Below are 16,243 nucleotides of genomic sequence, written 5' to 3' on the forward strand. Positions count from 1 at the left end.
CAACCACTGGCCCAGATCTCCGGTTCCGACGATACTGGGCTTTTTCTCATTGGAAAATCCCTAAAATCCCCACTGGTACAGTCACCAAATTTCAAAATTTTTCTCTCTTCCACCAAACCTTGCTGTACGTGGGACACCAGCGTCGATTCTCCATGACCATGGCTACAACTGGAAGCCTCCAAGGCTCACATGACCACCACCGGCAGTGCTTGCTGGCCTGGCCTTCTCCTCTCTTTAAGTCTCTGTTTTTTCGCTCTCTCAAGTCCAGCCGTGGCCAAGCTTCTGCTTGCCTAGGTTGCACGGACACGCCATTTTTGGTGTCGTATTGGTGTCGGACACATGTCGGACAACGGAATGTGTACGACTCGCTAGATTCCGGTGTCCGGCAAGTGTTCTCTCTTTTTTTTTTTTTTTTTTTTTTTTTTTTTTTTTTTTTTTTTTTTTTTTTTTTCGCTTCTCTGACACGGCGCCGACACGGCTTTGACGGGTTCCAATGCATCTGACACGCCAGCAGTGAAAAAAAAAAAAAAAAAAAAAAGGGAGAATATCACAAATTTTGACAATGGACTTACCAATACCATTGATGTTGTGATATACCCTAGAACAAAGAAGCCATTTAGAGTCTGAGAAATCATTTTGAGAAACCCACATCTGAAGTTCTCAACCCACCCTCCCTTTGAGCTCTGCCGCTTCCCTCTGTCCCTCGCCGGAGCTAGATCGGGCCGATCGGCGAGCTCTATAGACGTCGAGTGATACCATGCCCTGTCCCTTCCGGCGATCTCTCTCTTTCTCTCTCTCTCGGCGTGGACAACAGGTCCGACCTTCTCTCTTCTTTTTTTTTTGTTTTTTTTTTTTTTTTTTTTTTTTTTTTTTTTTTTTTTTCCAGATATTAATTTTGGTGAATGGTCATGTGTGTACTTTTGCTCACTTATTGTCACACTTTTTTTTTTTTTTTTGATCCCACTCTTACAGTCTCACTGTCCCAATGTCTATGTATTTCTTTACTCAGCCTTTGTTTTTGCCTTATAAATTATAATATTTATTATGAATTTAGTGATTTTTGTTTTTGTGTATCCTACTATAGTTTTATTTATTTATTAAAGTTAAATATTGTAGGTGATTTTACTAAAATGAATACTGAAAGTGAAAAATTGTTATCCTTTTATGTTTTTAGTTTGATGTTGAACTTGTTATCCTTTTATGGTGTTAGGTTCTAAATGTTTAGAACAATTGGCAAATCGTGAACACAAACATGTCTAGATATAGATCTTAGAGTCTATAGGTATTATTAGACAATGCTCAAGGTGATTCAAGTCAAGATTCAAGAACATACAAGCTGCAGGAAGAAGATTTCATAATCTGTCTAGTTCGATCGATCGAAAGACAGGCTCGATCGATCGAAAGTCGTATCTGCAAAATTTCAATTAAACCCAAATAGCAGTTTAAGCCCATTTAGGATTAGGGTTTCTAATCTACTTCTCCCAGTATATAAAGGAAACTCTAAGCACGTTTTTATAAGACTTTTCAGAGAGAAAAGAGTGTGCCTCTTTTGTATTTAGGGTTTTATTCCTAAAAATCTCTCTTATGTCTTCTACCAGTGCTATTCCTTGAAGAATCTCAAGATCCGGTGTTATAGAAGTTGAAATGTTTAGAACAATTGGCAAATCGTGAACACAAACTTGTCTAGATATAGATCTTAGAGTCTATAGGTATTATTAGACAATGCTCAAGATGATTCAAGTCAAGATTCAAGAACATACAAGCTGCAGGAAGAAGATTTCATAATCTGTCTGGTTCGATCGATCGAAAGACAGGCTAGATCGATCGAAAGTCGTATCTACAAAATTTTAATTAAGCCCAAACAGCAGTTCAAGCCCATTTAGGATTAGGGTTTCTAATCTACTTCTCCCAATATATAAAGGAAACCCTAAGCACGTTTTTATAAGGCTTTTCAGAGAGAAAAGAGTGTGCCTCTTTTGTATTTAGGGTTTTATTCATAAAAAACTCTCTTATGTCTTCTACCGGTGTTATTCCTTGAAGAATCTCAAGATCCGGTATTGTAGAAGTTGTTGCCTTCTATTGTCATCAAAGGTGCTAATGATCTAAACCTTCAAGGGTGGTCTTGGAGTCACAAACAGGAGAGTTTGTGTTGCTAAACCTTTGAGTGGGATCTCAAAATCACAAACGGGGGTGTTTGTGTTTTGCAAAGGCCAAAGAAAGAAGGAGTCCGTGGATACGGAGCTTGCACGTGGTCATGTCAGTAAGTTCTACTGGTTGGTAGCAATAAGAAGTCGAGCGTGAGAGCTTGTAAGTCTTATTGTATGAACTTCGATTCTTTCTACTGGATTTGCTTTTTACCTTGAGGATAGCTAGGTTAAATCCTCCCCAGGTTTTTACCAGTTTGGTTTCTTGGGTGATCATATCTTGTGTTATTTATTTTCCGCTGCTTTGCATGATTTGATCTTTTATATTGTGATAACCTAGACTTGTTTAATTGGACTAAGTAACAATTTGGCAAATTACCTAGGTTTAATCAATTGTTTAAGGGGTCTAAAAACCAACATATGGTTTGTACTCTAAACATTTTATGTGTATTATTGTACTACTTGGGTGTTAGTTTACTTATTTGTAGTTCTTACATAATTTAAATTCTAGACATAAACGTATTTTATGTCTAAAAATATTAAAAAATATGCCTAAATATAAAATTTAATTAATTATTTAACCGCCGTGTCATGTCCTTATTTTTCAAAAATTGCCGTATCCTGGTGTTCGTGTCCGTGTCGTGTCCATGTCCGTGCAACGTAGCTGCTTGCACCGCGACACCACCATTTCTGGTGATGCTTCTCACCATATATACCACCATTGGTTTAAATATAACAATAATTCATTTTCATCATTTGGGTTTGGCCGTAACTCAATGTTCTATATTATTTTAATGTTGATTTTAGAAATACACAAAAGCTGTTTGTGAAAATGTTTGATAGAAACTTTGAAGTAATGTTAAGCTCACTGATGATAAAATTAATAACAATTATTCAGCACAAAGAGGAACTGCCAAAAATGCACTGGCAGAGTGGATGGGGACTCTTTCTAAAATTGTTCAGAACAAAGAGGAATTGCCAGAGATATTTTCGGCTCAAACAGGTTCAGGAACCCACAAATTCTCTCAAGGACTCGCCAATTCCTTTGCTTCTCATGTGAAGAAACTTGCAGCACCGTTTAGACAGAGTGAACAGAGAGTTGGTTGCTTTGTTGCAACTCGAGAAGATGTAGTATCTTGGGTGCAGTCAAGGCTTGCATCCTCTGCTGCTACAGCATAATTGATGAACCAAGTGTAATTACAGAGGCAATAGTTTTCACTTTTCATCATTTCTTTTTTCTTTTTTCCTTTTTTGGTCTTTTAAATATCATGGCATAAATATGTTGATAGATGTCATTTGTATTTGTTACATTAAATTGCAGACTTTATTCTGCTTTAGATTTTTGAAATGTAACATTGATCTTATCTTGATATCAAAACAGAGAGGACTTTTTAATTGGCTTTGGTTGCAGAGAGAATACCCTCAATAATTATTGTTCTTCAAGCTGCAGAGCAAAGTTGTTTTGCTTTGGCACTGAAGATTATGAAAAATGCATTTTTCTACACGTTTGGATGATAGTTTCCGTACAGGATCATTCCAGCTTTATTTGCAAAGATTAACACATTTTCTTTTTCTAGATTTATATTGCCATCCAAGTAAATGGACCAAGATATGCGACTACTTCCTATCGCAGAGTACTTAGCTATTTGGTTTTCTTGGGGTTAATTGCACTTATGAACAAAGTTACCTATACAGCAACTTGTTTCCCTTGTTGGTAGACTTGGGAGTATTCTTCCTTTCCCCATTGCTTTTTCACAGTTGATTTATGAACATGCTTTCTTTTGGAAAAATTGTGCTCAAAAGTGATTCTGCATTCTATTTCTACGGCTAATTTCATAGGAAGAAGCTACGCAAGGATTTGAAATAAATTTCCAACTCTTTTAACCCGCAATGGTGAAAATACCACTTCAAAAATGGTGGTGTCGCGGTGCAAGCAGAAGCTTGGCCACGGCTAGACTTGAGAAAGCGAAAAAACAAAGACCTAAAGAGAGGAGAAGGTCAGGCCAGCAAGCACCGCCAGTGGTGGTCGTGTGAGCCTTGGAGGCTTCCAGTTGTAGCCATGGTCATGGAGAATCGACGCTGGTGTCCCACGTACAGCAAGGTTTGGTGGAAGAGAGAGAAATTTTGAAATTTGGTGACTGTACCAGTGGGGATTTTAGGGATTTTCTGATGAGAAAAAGCCCAGTATTGTTGGAACCAGAGATCCGAGCTAGTGGCTTGTGCCGTGAAGAGAGAAAGCTTCAATCCGAGAGAGAGAGAGAGAGAGAGTTTTGAATGCTAGTGTTTTGTTCCAGAGGAGATACAACGCAGGGTTTGAAACATTTTAGGGGTGAAGTTGTCTTTTTATGATTTGATGATGTGTCAAATTTAAGAGCCATTGGATTGAATAAACGGATGAGATTTAAACCATTGGTTTGGAGCTGATGTGGAGCTAAATCACCAAAAAAAGGACAGGTGGTACTTTCCTATTGGTTGGCAGGAGTAGGGAGGACCACCTCCCGGAGGAACCAATAACTTCTCCACAACAACATATCAATTTCTGAAAAATTAGAACACGACAAGACAGGGATACGTATACTAAATATATTTTTTATATATTATTAAGCATTTATTTTTCATATAATGTTAAATATATATCAATTTAAGAGCAATAAGGGATATTATATTTAATTAAAGTCTTAGTCTTTCAAAATACATGTAAATATTTGTATATTCGATAGAGATCAAAAATCTTACCTCCTTTATAATAATTTAAGCCAATGTCCCAACTATAATAAAACCCATTCTGAAAGTGCCATGTCCAACTATTTCACAATACAAAAGGATATATGAATTGAAAAAAAAAAATGACACACTGGAGTGGGAGAGTGGAAGTGGCTAACAGCTAGCCACTCAAAAGTCAAAAATTGAAATTTAAAAGAAGAGGTGTTGGATTTTCCGCCACACAACTATCCAAAAAAAAGAAGAAGAGAGAGATAAGTTTTGAATTCAAAAAATGAGAGAAAGTCCAAGAAAAATGAAATTGTGAAATTTAAAAGAAGAGGCATTGGATTTTCTACCACATAACTATCGAAAAAAAGAGAAGTTCTGAAAAAAAAAATTGAGAAAGGAAGTTAAAGAAAAATGAAGAGACACAGTGTTGGACAAGCTGAAGAAGCACAAGGAAGACTGAAGATGGCAATGCAAGGTTACAGATCCCTTTTTCTCTGTGCTTCCCAGCTATCAACTAAGCAGGCAAAGAGATCAGGGTTCAAATCCTTTAAAGGAAGGTGGCCACACCACTGATCATACCAGAACCGAACACAAGCTCCATCACCTACCTCAAAAGTCACATCTGCCCTTAGATAATTACAATCTGATGCTAGCATTTGATTGTACAACAAGCAATCTATTCTTACGTAGTTGTCCATAATAAAATAACCAGCACATTCTCACAAACATTTTGCATTTTCCGACTTTCAGTTCCAAAATTATGGTTAGCAAAATCCACATCCAGCCACAGGGGTGACAAGGGAATTTTATGAAAAAGGAATCTTAGATCTGAATTTTCATATCCCAACATACACTCCCCTAAATACATACGTGACTTCAGAATAGAGGATCTGGACATAGACACACATCTGACCTTAGATAGTTACATGACTAAAAGATCATGATACCTTCCACATTTCTGATGTTGGCATTTAATTGTACAACAAGAAATCTATTCTTACATAGTTGTCCATAAAAAAAAATTTCTCTGAAATATTTTGCACTTCCAGACTTTCACTCCAAAATTATGGTTAGCAAAATCCACATCCAGACACGGATGACAAGGAATTTTAGATCTGAATTTTTCATATCTCCACATATATTGGTCTAAATATGCACACAACTTCAGAATAGAGGATCTGGACACATAGACACACGTCTGCCTTAGAAGCTTACATGATTAAAATATCACAAGAACTTCTATATTTCTGATGTCAGCATGTAATTGTTCAACAAGAAATACATTCTTAGATAGTTTTCCCTTATAAATAACCTATATGTTCTCCAAAACAATCCCATGTTAAGATCCAGAACATCCTTTGACCAGTACAAGTTTAAGGAGATAAGCCTACCAAAGGATTTGTGTCAAGCCCAAGTACAAATTTTGTACTTTGTAACAGGATAAAAAAAAAAATGCTAGTACTTGGCAACCTATCATCTATCCATGTCTTCAGAGTCGAGCAAAACAATCGCTTGTTTGTTTTCCTTTATTTATAAATATGACAGTGTTTCATTCTATTTCTTTTTTTTTTTTTTTTTTTTTTTGATAACTTTCTTCTTCCTTATATGAAGGTAATGTTTGGATAGCGTTGTGTTTTTGCTGCTTTGCGTTTCTGCGTTTTCCCCCCCATTTTTTTTTTTTTTTTTTTTTTTTTTTCACTAGTTTTCCCCACAAGCGGTTACTGTTCACGTGAACAGTAACAGCAACTTTTGACCGGTATTTTGTGAACAGTGCATCCGTGCACTGTTTACGGACCCACAAATTTTATTTTTTTATTAATTTTTTCATTAAAAATAGGTTCAACGACACTATTCACACATTTAAAAATTATTTTACTACAATATTTTCAGTTTTCAGTTTTAGTAAAATAAATTCTATCCAAACATACCCGAAAAGTTCTTAAATGACAAAGCCAGAACCCAAAGACTCCAGCAGTTTAAAAGAGGTACAAGGGAAAAAGTAAATACTTCTTTTGAGTGTGCAACTAAATATAGGATGTGTTAAATGATGGTGCTTGTTGTCCTATGCCTTTAGAAAGATGGATACTTTGACCCAAAAATGTGTCTTTCACAAGTCTCCAAGGACTCTCTTGCCCATGTGAGGAAACCATATCCTTTTCCTAGTATAAAGATGCCAAATGCCATAGTCCATTGTAGTTCCATTCCTCAAGCAAATACAATTAACACATACACACACACACAGAGGCATAGGCAAGAAGCAATTACTCTATAAAGAGAAATTCATCCCCAATGTAGAAATAACATGAGATTTCAGGACACCAAGGGTGAACAACTAACCTGAAGAGATAGAACTGCACGGTCAGCAAACTGCTTTACAGACTTAGGTGCACTGACAGGAACTGTTTTTGCAACCCTTTCTAATTCTTCTTGTTGTTGCTTTGCAGTTACCCTATCTGGTCCACTGTAGTAATCGACAATCTCTTTCATCAAAGGAACTCTCTCCATTGTCTCTTTCATGATTTCCTAGTAAAATAAGAAAAGTCAGAAAGATAACAGAAATAAAGGAACTGCACCACATTTTTCTTATATATGATGGAAAAACAAAAGAATGAAATAGCCCACAAGAAGCGTATTATAGTATACCTGCAACACAAAAAGATCAAAGCTCATTGAAATAATTCCAATAAATCAAATAACATGTAAGCAATAACATAACAAGGTTACCGTAACATCATTCATTCATGTCTAATGATGACATTTCGTATGTTTTTATTTATTTAGATAGTGAACTAACAACCAAAGTTTTTCCACTAATATGAAGTTGTTCATCAACAATGAACTACACAACTGATTTCAATGAGATATAGAATTTAAAAACATAAATCAGAAAACAGAACTTCCACCACAGCTTGTCAAGCAACCAGATGAAATTTGACTGCTCAACCCCTCCACATCCTCAGAAGTAAGGCTAGAGGACTGTGATGGAAACTTTTAAAGCTGTCCTCAAAAATGCAAGAACAACCAAAATAAAATTTAAAACCAGTAACACCAAAATAGATAAAACTAGTCAACTAGCATAAACCTCAAAAGCACATTTCAGTTTCCACTCTTCTTTGTTGCAGACTTGGTGACCTTAACACCTGAAGGATCCTTCTTTTCAACACTCTTGATGACACCAAAAGCCACGGTCTGGCGCATGTTCCTCACGGAAAATCAACCAAGGGGTGGGTACTCAGAGAAAGTCTCAACAACATGGACTATGTAGGAATCATCTTCACAAACCCTGCATCACCATTCTCCAAAAAATTTGGCTCCTTCCCAGATCTCCTGTCAATCTTGGTCACAAGTTCAGCAAACTTAACAGCAATGTGGGAGGTGTGACAATCAAGGACAGGAGCATAGCTGTTGCCAGTCTGACCAGGGTGGTTCATGATGATGGAGGTGAAATCAGCACTTGGCAGGATCACCCTTGGAGTTGGAAGCAACAAAACCATGCTTGAGATCCTAAACAGCAACATTCTTCATGTTGAGACCAACATTGTCATCGGGAAAGGCCTCCTGGAGAGCTTCATGGTGCATCTCTACAGACTTAACTTCATTTTTCAATCCAGTGGGGACAAATGTCGCAACCATCCCAGGCTTAGGGACACCAGTCTCAACCCGCCCCACAAGGACAGTTCCAATACCACCAATCTAGTAGAGATCCCAGAGAGGAAGATGGAGGGGCTTGTCTGAGGGCCTCTTGGGCTCCTGGTCAAGAGCCTCAAGGAAGGTGAAGCCCTTGTACCAGTTGAGATTGGCAAACCTCTCAATCATGTTATCACCCTCAAAACCAGAAACCCCATGAAAGGGATCTTGTCAGGGTTGTAACCAATCTTCTTTAAATAAAATGAGACTTCCTTAACAATTTCATCATACCATGCCTTGGAGTATTATGGGGTTGTGGCATCCACCTTGTTGCAGCAGCAAATCATCTGCTTGACACCAAGGGTAAATGCAAGCAAAGCATGTACACAGGTCTGACCATCCTCAGAAATACCAGCTTCAAAACCTCCAGCAGAGTCAATAATGAGGAAAATGGAGTCAGCCTGTGAGGTACCAGTAATCATGTTCTTAATCAACTCAAAATGTCCAGGTGCATCAATGACAGTGCAGTAGTATTTGGTGGTCTCAATACTTCCACAAGGCAATATCAATGGGTAATACCATGCTCATGCTCAGCCTTGAGCTTGTCCAACAACCAAGCATACTTTTTTTTTGACAAGTCCAACACCCAAGCATACTTAAATGACCTCTTTTTCATCTCAGCAGCCTCCATCTCGAACCTCACAATATTACATTTGTCAATACCATGTCAATACCTCCAAGCTTGTAAATCAATTTCCAGGTGGTGATCGACTTTCCAAAGTCGACATGGCCAATGACCACAATGTTGTTGTGAACCTTCTCCTTACCCATTATAAACTTTTAAAAAGAAAACTGATGAAACTTGCTAAGGTATAAGAGAGACACTCTCACAGCACTCATAAGAGAGTGTGAGGAGCAAGAGAGAGTGGAGACATTTGGTATCTTAAAGCTAATGCAATACTAAGAGCATTACAACTCCCCTATTTGATTTTTGATAAAGCAAAGAAAAAGTACAGCATTGAGAAATATGCAGAAAGGAAAAACTAAAATCAAAAACTGTGTACTATAAGTATCCCCATCAAATTACAATTATAAATGTTGAAAATCCAACAAGGGCAACAATGATGATGGACAAATGGAAAATTAAAATCTTAGAAAGACAAGCGTAAGTCTATCAACATTAATTCAACCCCTTCATAAGTCCACCTCTTTCATATTTGCTCCAAAATGAACTCAAAATCCCTCTCCAACACAATAGTAAATTAGCCTAAAGACAAATTAGGGATGTTAATCAGATTCAAAAGATGATCCAAGGAATTGTTGTAAATTTAATATGATGATTCATTGTAGATGAACTTTTCACAATTTGCTTGACTGGACAATCTATTTCTATCCACTTTTTCAGGAAGAGGAAGAAATTATTGAACTCTTAAAGTCAACCTGGCGTGTTTTAGGAATCACGGAGACCATCCATTGCACCTGCTATGCATGGGTATTATTTCGTCATGTATGGTAGTCATAAGCATAACACTTGTAATTGCCAAATTAAGCAGCCATTCAATCACTTTTCATATTTTTCTACAAAAGAAAATGCTTTACTGTCTCACAAGATTTTTAAAATTGGTGATGAGATGTGCTTTGTCTCATTTCCTTATACACATGCTGCAACTGTTTTATTCCATCAATGCTTACGGGAAGTTTTGGACTTAATGAACATTAAGGACTCTCTCTCTCTCTCTCTCATTATATATTTGTGTGTGTGTGTACGTATATGCACCCACAACAGTTGGTATGTTAGTTTGTTATTATCATTGTTAAACAAAACTTAATTATTGTTATTACCTTTTATTATATTAGTTTTTGTCATGTGATCTCAGTATGCTGTGACAAGTGATCAAGGAATCTTGCAACATGCCATGGTGCAGCTGAAAAAAATACCATTGAAGGAACAACGGGGTCCACAAGAGAGGTCACACTTGAATAGTTTGCATTCCAAAGTTGAGCAAGGGGGCTTTCGGGATTTGTCTTTCTTACAATCCTTTTTGATGACATTGAAAATTGTCACCAATAGGTCACACCGTACTCGCGACTCAAAGCGAACCTGCACAACAAGAACGATCGAAAGAAAACCTTTAGAGAGCACCGGTGTGGTGCCGGCCAAACACTCTCCGAAGGTCAAGTCAGAATTCGTCTCTTCACTCTAGAGCGATAGATAGGGTCAATTAATTGTACCTTGATTTGCGAAAGTGTCAGTCCTTTTATAGTGGTGGAGAGTTGGCTTTTCTTCTTTATCTCCAAATCTTTTTCATGTGGGACTCTAATACAAATTCTCCAAAGCGTGGTGAGCAAGGATTTCCCTTTTTTGATCTTAGGGCTTTTCTAGGCGATAGAGATTTCGGATCATGGGCCCTCACTATGTCTGTCAGCGATGGGCCTTCAAAGCGCGTGGGACTATCTTTACACAGGCCCAACAGTTCCAATCCGTCAGGCCCATTAAGGTAGGCCCAACAGGCTCCATATTTTATCATCTTCACTTTTTATCACACATCCAGAGATTGGCTGATAAGCTACTAGGAGACTGCCATCTGCACTTTGCTGAGGTGTGATTTACTATTGGTAGCAATATATGTGGCCATCTAGTTTTATATGTCATGTGGCTGGTCCTAGTTTTTGTTACATAATAGTTTTGATCTGTATTATAAATAGCATATGTTTTCCCTGTGCTGTTGTTTTCTCTAATTGTTGCGTCTGTCCACTGTCTCCTCATGTCTTCTGTGTATTGTTTTGTGTCTATATTCATATCCTATATTTTTTGTTGGGTTGTGGTGCTACAAGACATCATTCAGTGCATTTATTATATTAAATGATGTGTTTATCACTATGTTCTGGTATCTGCATCTCATCTTATTGCAGAAATACAGGGAATGATCCAGCACGTGATCTATGTGTATGATTCACAAAATCATGCATGCAAAGTCTGTCCTTTTTAGGGATAATCAAATGTAAATCAGTTTAGAGCCTTCTACTAAAAACTTAGGAAGATATCTTTTGCTTTTGGTTGCCTTCTTTACTGAAAAAGATTCTTTGTTGTGCTTTATAAATTTAATATAAGCATATACATTATACAAGCCACATAGTTATCCTAACCTTGTTTAAGAAAGGAGAGATGTTGAAATAATATAAGAACCAATCCCAAATTACCCATCATCAACTATCTTACAAACCGCCAAAACATGATAGCATTACACAAAGTCCACTCTATCATTCATTGTGGAAGTAACATTGATATTTTGACAGACCATGATAAGGTGTCATGAGGTTACTCATCTCACTTACTGCTGTAACTGATCAAGTTAGCATCTGTCCAAGAATAGTTTGCATTGTCCTAGGATTAGTTAATTCTGTAAAGAGAAGGTCAATAACTAACTCTTAAGTCTTAATTAGCGATGTGATCAAATTAGGTTAACCTAGATCTGAAAATTAATCCAAGTAATCACTTGGTTAATAAATTAGGTTAAACAATCTATTAAAGGGGTCTAAACAAACTTTCAAGGTCTTTGATCGAGAAGATACCCTAAAACAAAAACAAAGCATAACAAAAAAATTTATATTATTAATGTATTAAGAATGGGATATACACTAGATTCAAAGGACATTGAACACCAAGAAAACACCAAGTTTGAACTTGATAGTTAATACTATAAAAGGCTAAAATTTCTTTTGTTTTGAGGCATGTTTATTGAGGGAGACATACTAAAGAGAACAACTGTGATGAGAGTATATATTGTAACAGCCCAGCCCAAAAAAAAAAATAAATAAATAAATAATAGAGGGAATCAGATTTTTAAGGAGCCACACGTGCCCCCACCTAACACCCTTCCCCACCACTCATTTTCACTCATCTCCTTATCCCTTTGACCGGCTCCTCACTTCTCTTTTCTTTTCTCTTCATTTTCCTAACAAACGCTCCTCTTCCACACTCCCTTATTCTCCTGCCAGTACCACTCCTCACCACTTCCACCACCATTTTTCAGGCAAGACCACTGGAAAATTCCATAGGAAAAGAGTAAGGCTCACTCACCTCTACTATTTGAAGTATAAATTTCTAATCTTTTTGTGGGTTTATATGCTTTTGCTTGAGGTTATGTTTATCTAAGCTTTAATAATAATACCCATGTGATTTATGAGCATTAGAAGTGATATTTATGTGTTTTTATGTATGGGTTTTGGTCTTGGTGGATGTATTTGATGGGTGGGTTTATGATTTTTGCAATGGTGGTTAGCTAAGTGGTGAAGATTTGAGAGTTTTGGCTCTTTAATGTGAGATAGATGTTGAATATAATTTTTATTGAGTTATTTGGAGCTAGTAAAAGTTTAAATGGTTTGTGTTGGAGAATGTTGTGACTTTGGTTTCATGGGTCTCTTGATGATATTGTGTAAATATTATGGAAGCTACTCATAAATTGTTAAGATTTTAGTATTAGGGAGATGATATTGAATGGATTAATTTTATAAATTGGAGCCTATACCTTGTGAATGAGTTGGTTGAGAAACTTTGGAAGTAGAAAATATTATTTGTGAGGCTAAATACTAGGCTTGCCCAATTTAGTGCTTATTCGGCAATTCCTAATATGTAGCTAGATACAATTTCAAGCTTTATGCTTATTGTGATAGGTTTACTTGGTATTGTATAGGTTCTAGCTAATTTCATTGGAGCTTGGAAAATTAGGGTTTTACGGATTGCGAGGTAAGTAGCTTCTTAATGGGATTTTTGGAAAATAACCACGTCGCATAAACTTTGTTTTTGGGTTAAACACATTTTGGAAAATTATTTGTGGAACTATGTTTCTTAAAAAGTATTGTGTTGTGACTCTGTTATATATGATTATATATGAAAAGCATCATGTTTAATATTGCATATGGGGAAATGCATAATTTGTTAGTATGCAAGAGATGAGCATCTTTGATATAATTCTTGAGAATGGACTTTATGGATTTATTGCATTATTTGCAAATTCTAAAGATGTTTTATCTTGACTTGTGATATATGAGAAATTGATAGAATATGTTATTGACAAGAAATGATTTTGGAAAATTTGAGAACCTTGTGAATATATTGGGTATTTCAAAGGTTTTTGTGAAACTACTTGAAATTGAACCGTGTTTTGATTTTATGTAAATTGTGAGCTCTTCATGTTTTTACCCTTGGGCTATGACATGTGATTTCCTAGCTAGATACTATAGTCATGTGACCTTGGTATCTTAGCACCCGTCTTTGTGATGGTTATTAGTTCCAGCTTCATGTCGGCAATGAGTTCTGACTTTGTGTTGGCGATGAGTTTCGGCTTTGTGTCGGCAGATTAGTTCCGGCTTTGTGTCGGCGATTGTCATGTTGCCTTGGGTTAAATTTTCAAGTTGGAATGGTTTTGTTATTGCTCACAATGTATCGTGTAGTTTCGAGTTGAAATATTTTGAGAAAGCTTGATGCTACATTCTGTTAATCATTCTTGTCATTTTATTAAGACAAAAATGGATTTTCTTGATTTTCTTGGAAATTCCCAAATTATAACATGTTTTGTAAACTATTCATTGTTATGAAACTTATATTTCCCCCATCCCCATTAATTATGCTACTTACTGGGCTCTGTCTCATTTCATTATTTTACAAACTTTTTCAGAGTAGGCAACTATCGTTTTGAGACAGCTTTTTGGTGGCTAGTAATAGTTAGACTAATTGCTGATGAAGGCTAGCTTTTGTGATGGAGATATTAGATGATGTACATCATAGTGTAGACTTGACTCATTCTTTTGTATGTTATAGTGGTTATGACTTTATTTCCACTATTGGGACAAGTTATTAATATGTAATTGTATTTATTCAAGCCTCCATTCTTTTGTGGCCAGTGGTCCTTGTAATTATTACTTAGAGTTCTGACTTACTTTGGGAATATATTTAATAGAATTATTATGATAATTCTTAATTTTGGTACTTGATATGATTTAATTAGATTGAATTGTAAAAAAGGAAAAATCTACAGGTACCCTTAAGATGTCTTTCTCATGCTTTGGACCCTTTTGGGTTCGGGGGCGTGATAGTTATGGTATCAGAGTTTAGGTTATGATTCTATAAACTTTGAAAATAGGAATTGATTTTGATCTAAGTCAGAGCATTAGGGGTTTGATGAATTCTTTATTTTGTCCTGTTGTTTCTGCTTCCACCTGCTATTCCTTTTTCCTTATCTCTCTCTCTCTCTTTTTTTTTTTTTTTTTTAATTTAATGCTAACCTTCTATGTTGCCTTGTGATTTACTTGCTTGTTTCTTGGGTATAGGTATAAGTACCTTGGTACACTATGCCTCCTAGAAAGAAAGCATGTAAAGTAAGGCATGTAGATGAGGTTACAGCTCCAAAGCATGGCCATAGGCAACGCCAAGAGCGTGAGAGATCTATCACTCCTGATGGTGGTGAGATTGATGAGATGGCAGACAGGATTTATGCTAGGATTGCTAGAGTGGTCTAGGGAGGTGAACATAGGAAGGAGGGTTGCTCTTTTGGGGAGTTCCATAAGCAAAACCCTCCAACATTTGATGGGGAGCCTGATCTTGGCAGCAGAGAATTGGCTGCTAAAGATGGAAAAATTACTAAGAGCCCTTGATTGCACTGATGCTCAGAAGGTGGTGTATGCCACTTTTGCTCTTCAGGGTTCTGCTGAAAGATGGTGGTCAGGCACTGAGCAATTGTTGAGGATGGAGTTGGGAGGGAAAACTTCTATTACTTGGGAGAAGTTTAAAGAAGTTTTTAATGAGACATATTTTCCTGATGTAGTGAGGGACCAAAAGGTAAGAGAATTTTCTGATTTAGTTCAGGGGACTATGACTGTAGAAGAATATGCTGCAAAGTTTGTGGAGCTTTCTCACTTTGCTCCTTACTTGATTCTGGATGAGCCCAAGAAAGTAAGTAAATTTCAGAAAGGTCTTAATGATAGGAGTCGCCCCCACATTATAGCTTTTGGAGTGGGCACTTTTACTAAAACTGTGAAGCGGGCAATGAGTCTTGAAGAGGACTTTAAGTGCAACCCCGGTTCCAAGGAGGATGAAAAGAAGCAAGAACCCTCTAATTATCAACATGTAGATGGTCGGGGGCAAAATTCCAAGAAGGGGTTCTTTAAGAAGTCCGGTAATGAGGGTCATTATAATGGGCAAGGCAAGGGTGGCTCTCCTCAATTTGGTAAGAAGTGGCCCTACATTGGTTGTGGTAAAATCCATGAGGGTCAAACTTGCATGGAGGGAGTAAAGGTGTGCTACACTTGTAAGCAACTTGGACACTTTGCTAGGCAATGCCCAACTACCAGGGGCTCGGGTTCCTCTTCCACACCCCAATATGTTAAAGGTAATGATGAGGGGAAAAGGGTGCAGGGTAGAGTGTACCCCTTGAGTACTTAGGATGCTTAGTCCACAGATACAGTGGTGACAGATATACTTCCTTGTTCTCCACAAATGCTAGAGTTCTTTTGATCTTAGTTTCACTCATTATTTTGTTTCTTCTGCCTTATTAAAAGTTGTGATAAGAGCTTGGAACTACTTGATTTTAAGTTAATCCCAATTGGTGATATTATATGGAATAATCTTGTGCTTAAGTCTATCGGAGTAGAGAGTTATTAGCTAAAATGGTGTTGCTAGATAAGCATGATTTTTATGTTATCCTAGGCATGGATCAGTTGGCTTCTCATCATGCTTGTATGAATAATTAGGGAGAATGATG

General features: G+C 36.9%; 1 long non-coding RNA gene and 1 pseudogene across 1 annotated transcript; one reads left to right on the forward strand and one right to left on the reverse strand.

The window, feature by feature from the left end:
- Window positions 1–7,303: 7,303 nt before the first annotated feature.
- LOC115987170 lies at window positions 7,304–9,799 on the reverse strand (annotated as a pseudogene).
- Window positions 9,800–12,324: 2,525 nt separating this feature from the next.
- On the forward strand, window positions 12,325–14,386 carry LOC115987172. The gene is made up of 3 exons (XR_004090996.1): window positions 12,325–12,549; window positions 13,178–13,230; window positions 14,162–14,386. It is a non-coding gene; the product is annotated as an uncharacterized LOC115987172 (long non-coding RNA).
- The last annotated feature ends 1,857 nt before the right edge of the window (window positions 14,387–16,243 follow it).

This window comes from Quercus lobata, chromosome 4 (assembly GCF_001633185.2).
Source record: "Quercus lobata isolate SW786 chromosome 4, ValleyOak3.0 Primary Assembly, whole genome shotgun sequence".
Lineage (NCBI taxonomy): Eukaryota > Viridiplantae > Streptophyta > Magnoliopsida > Fagales > Fagaceae > Quercus > Quercus lobata.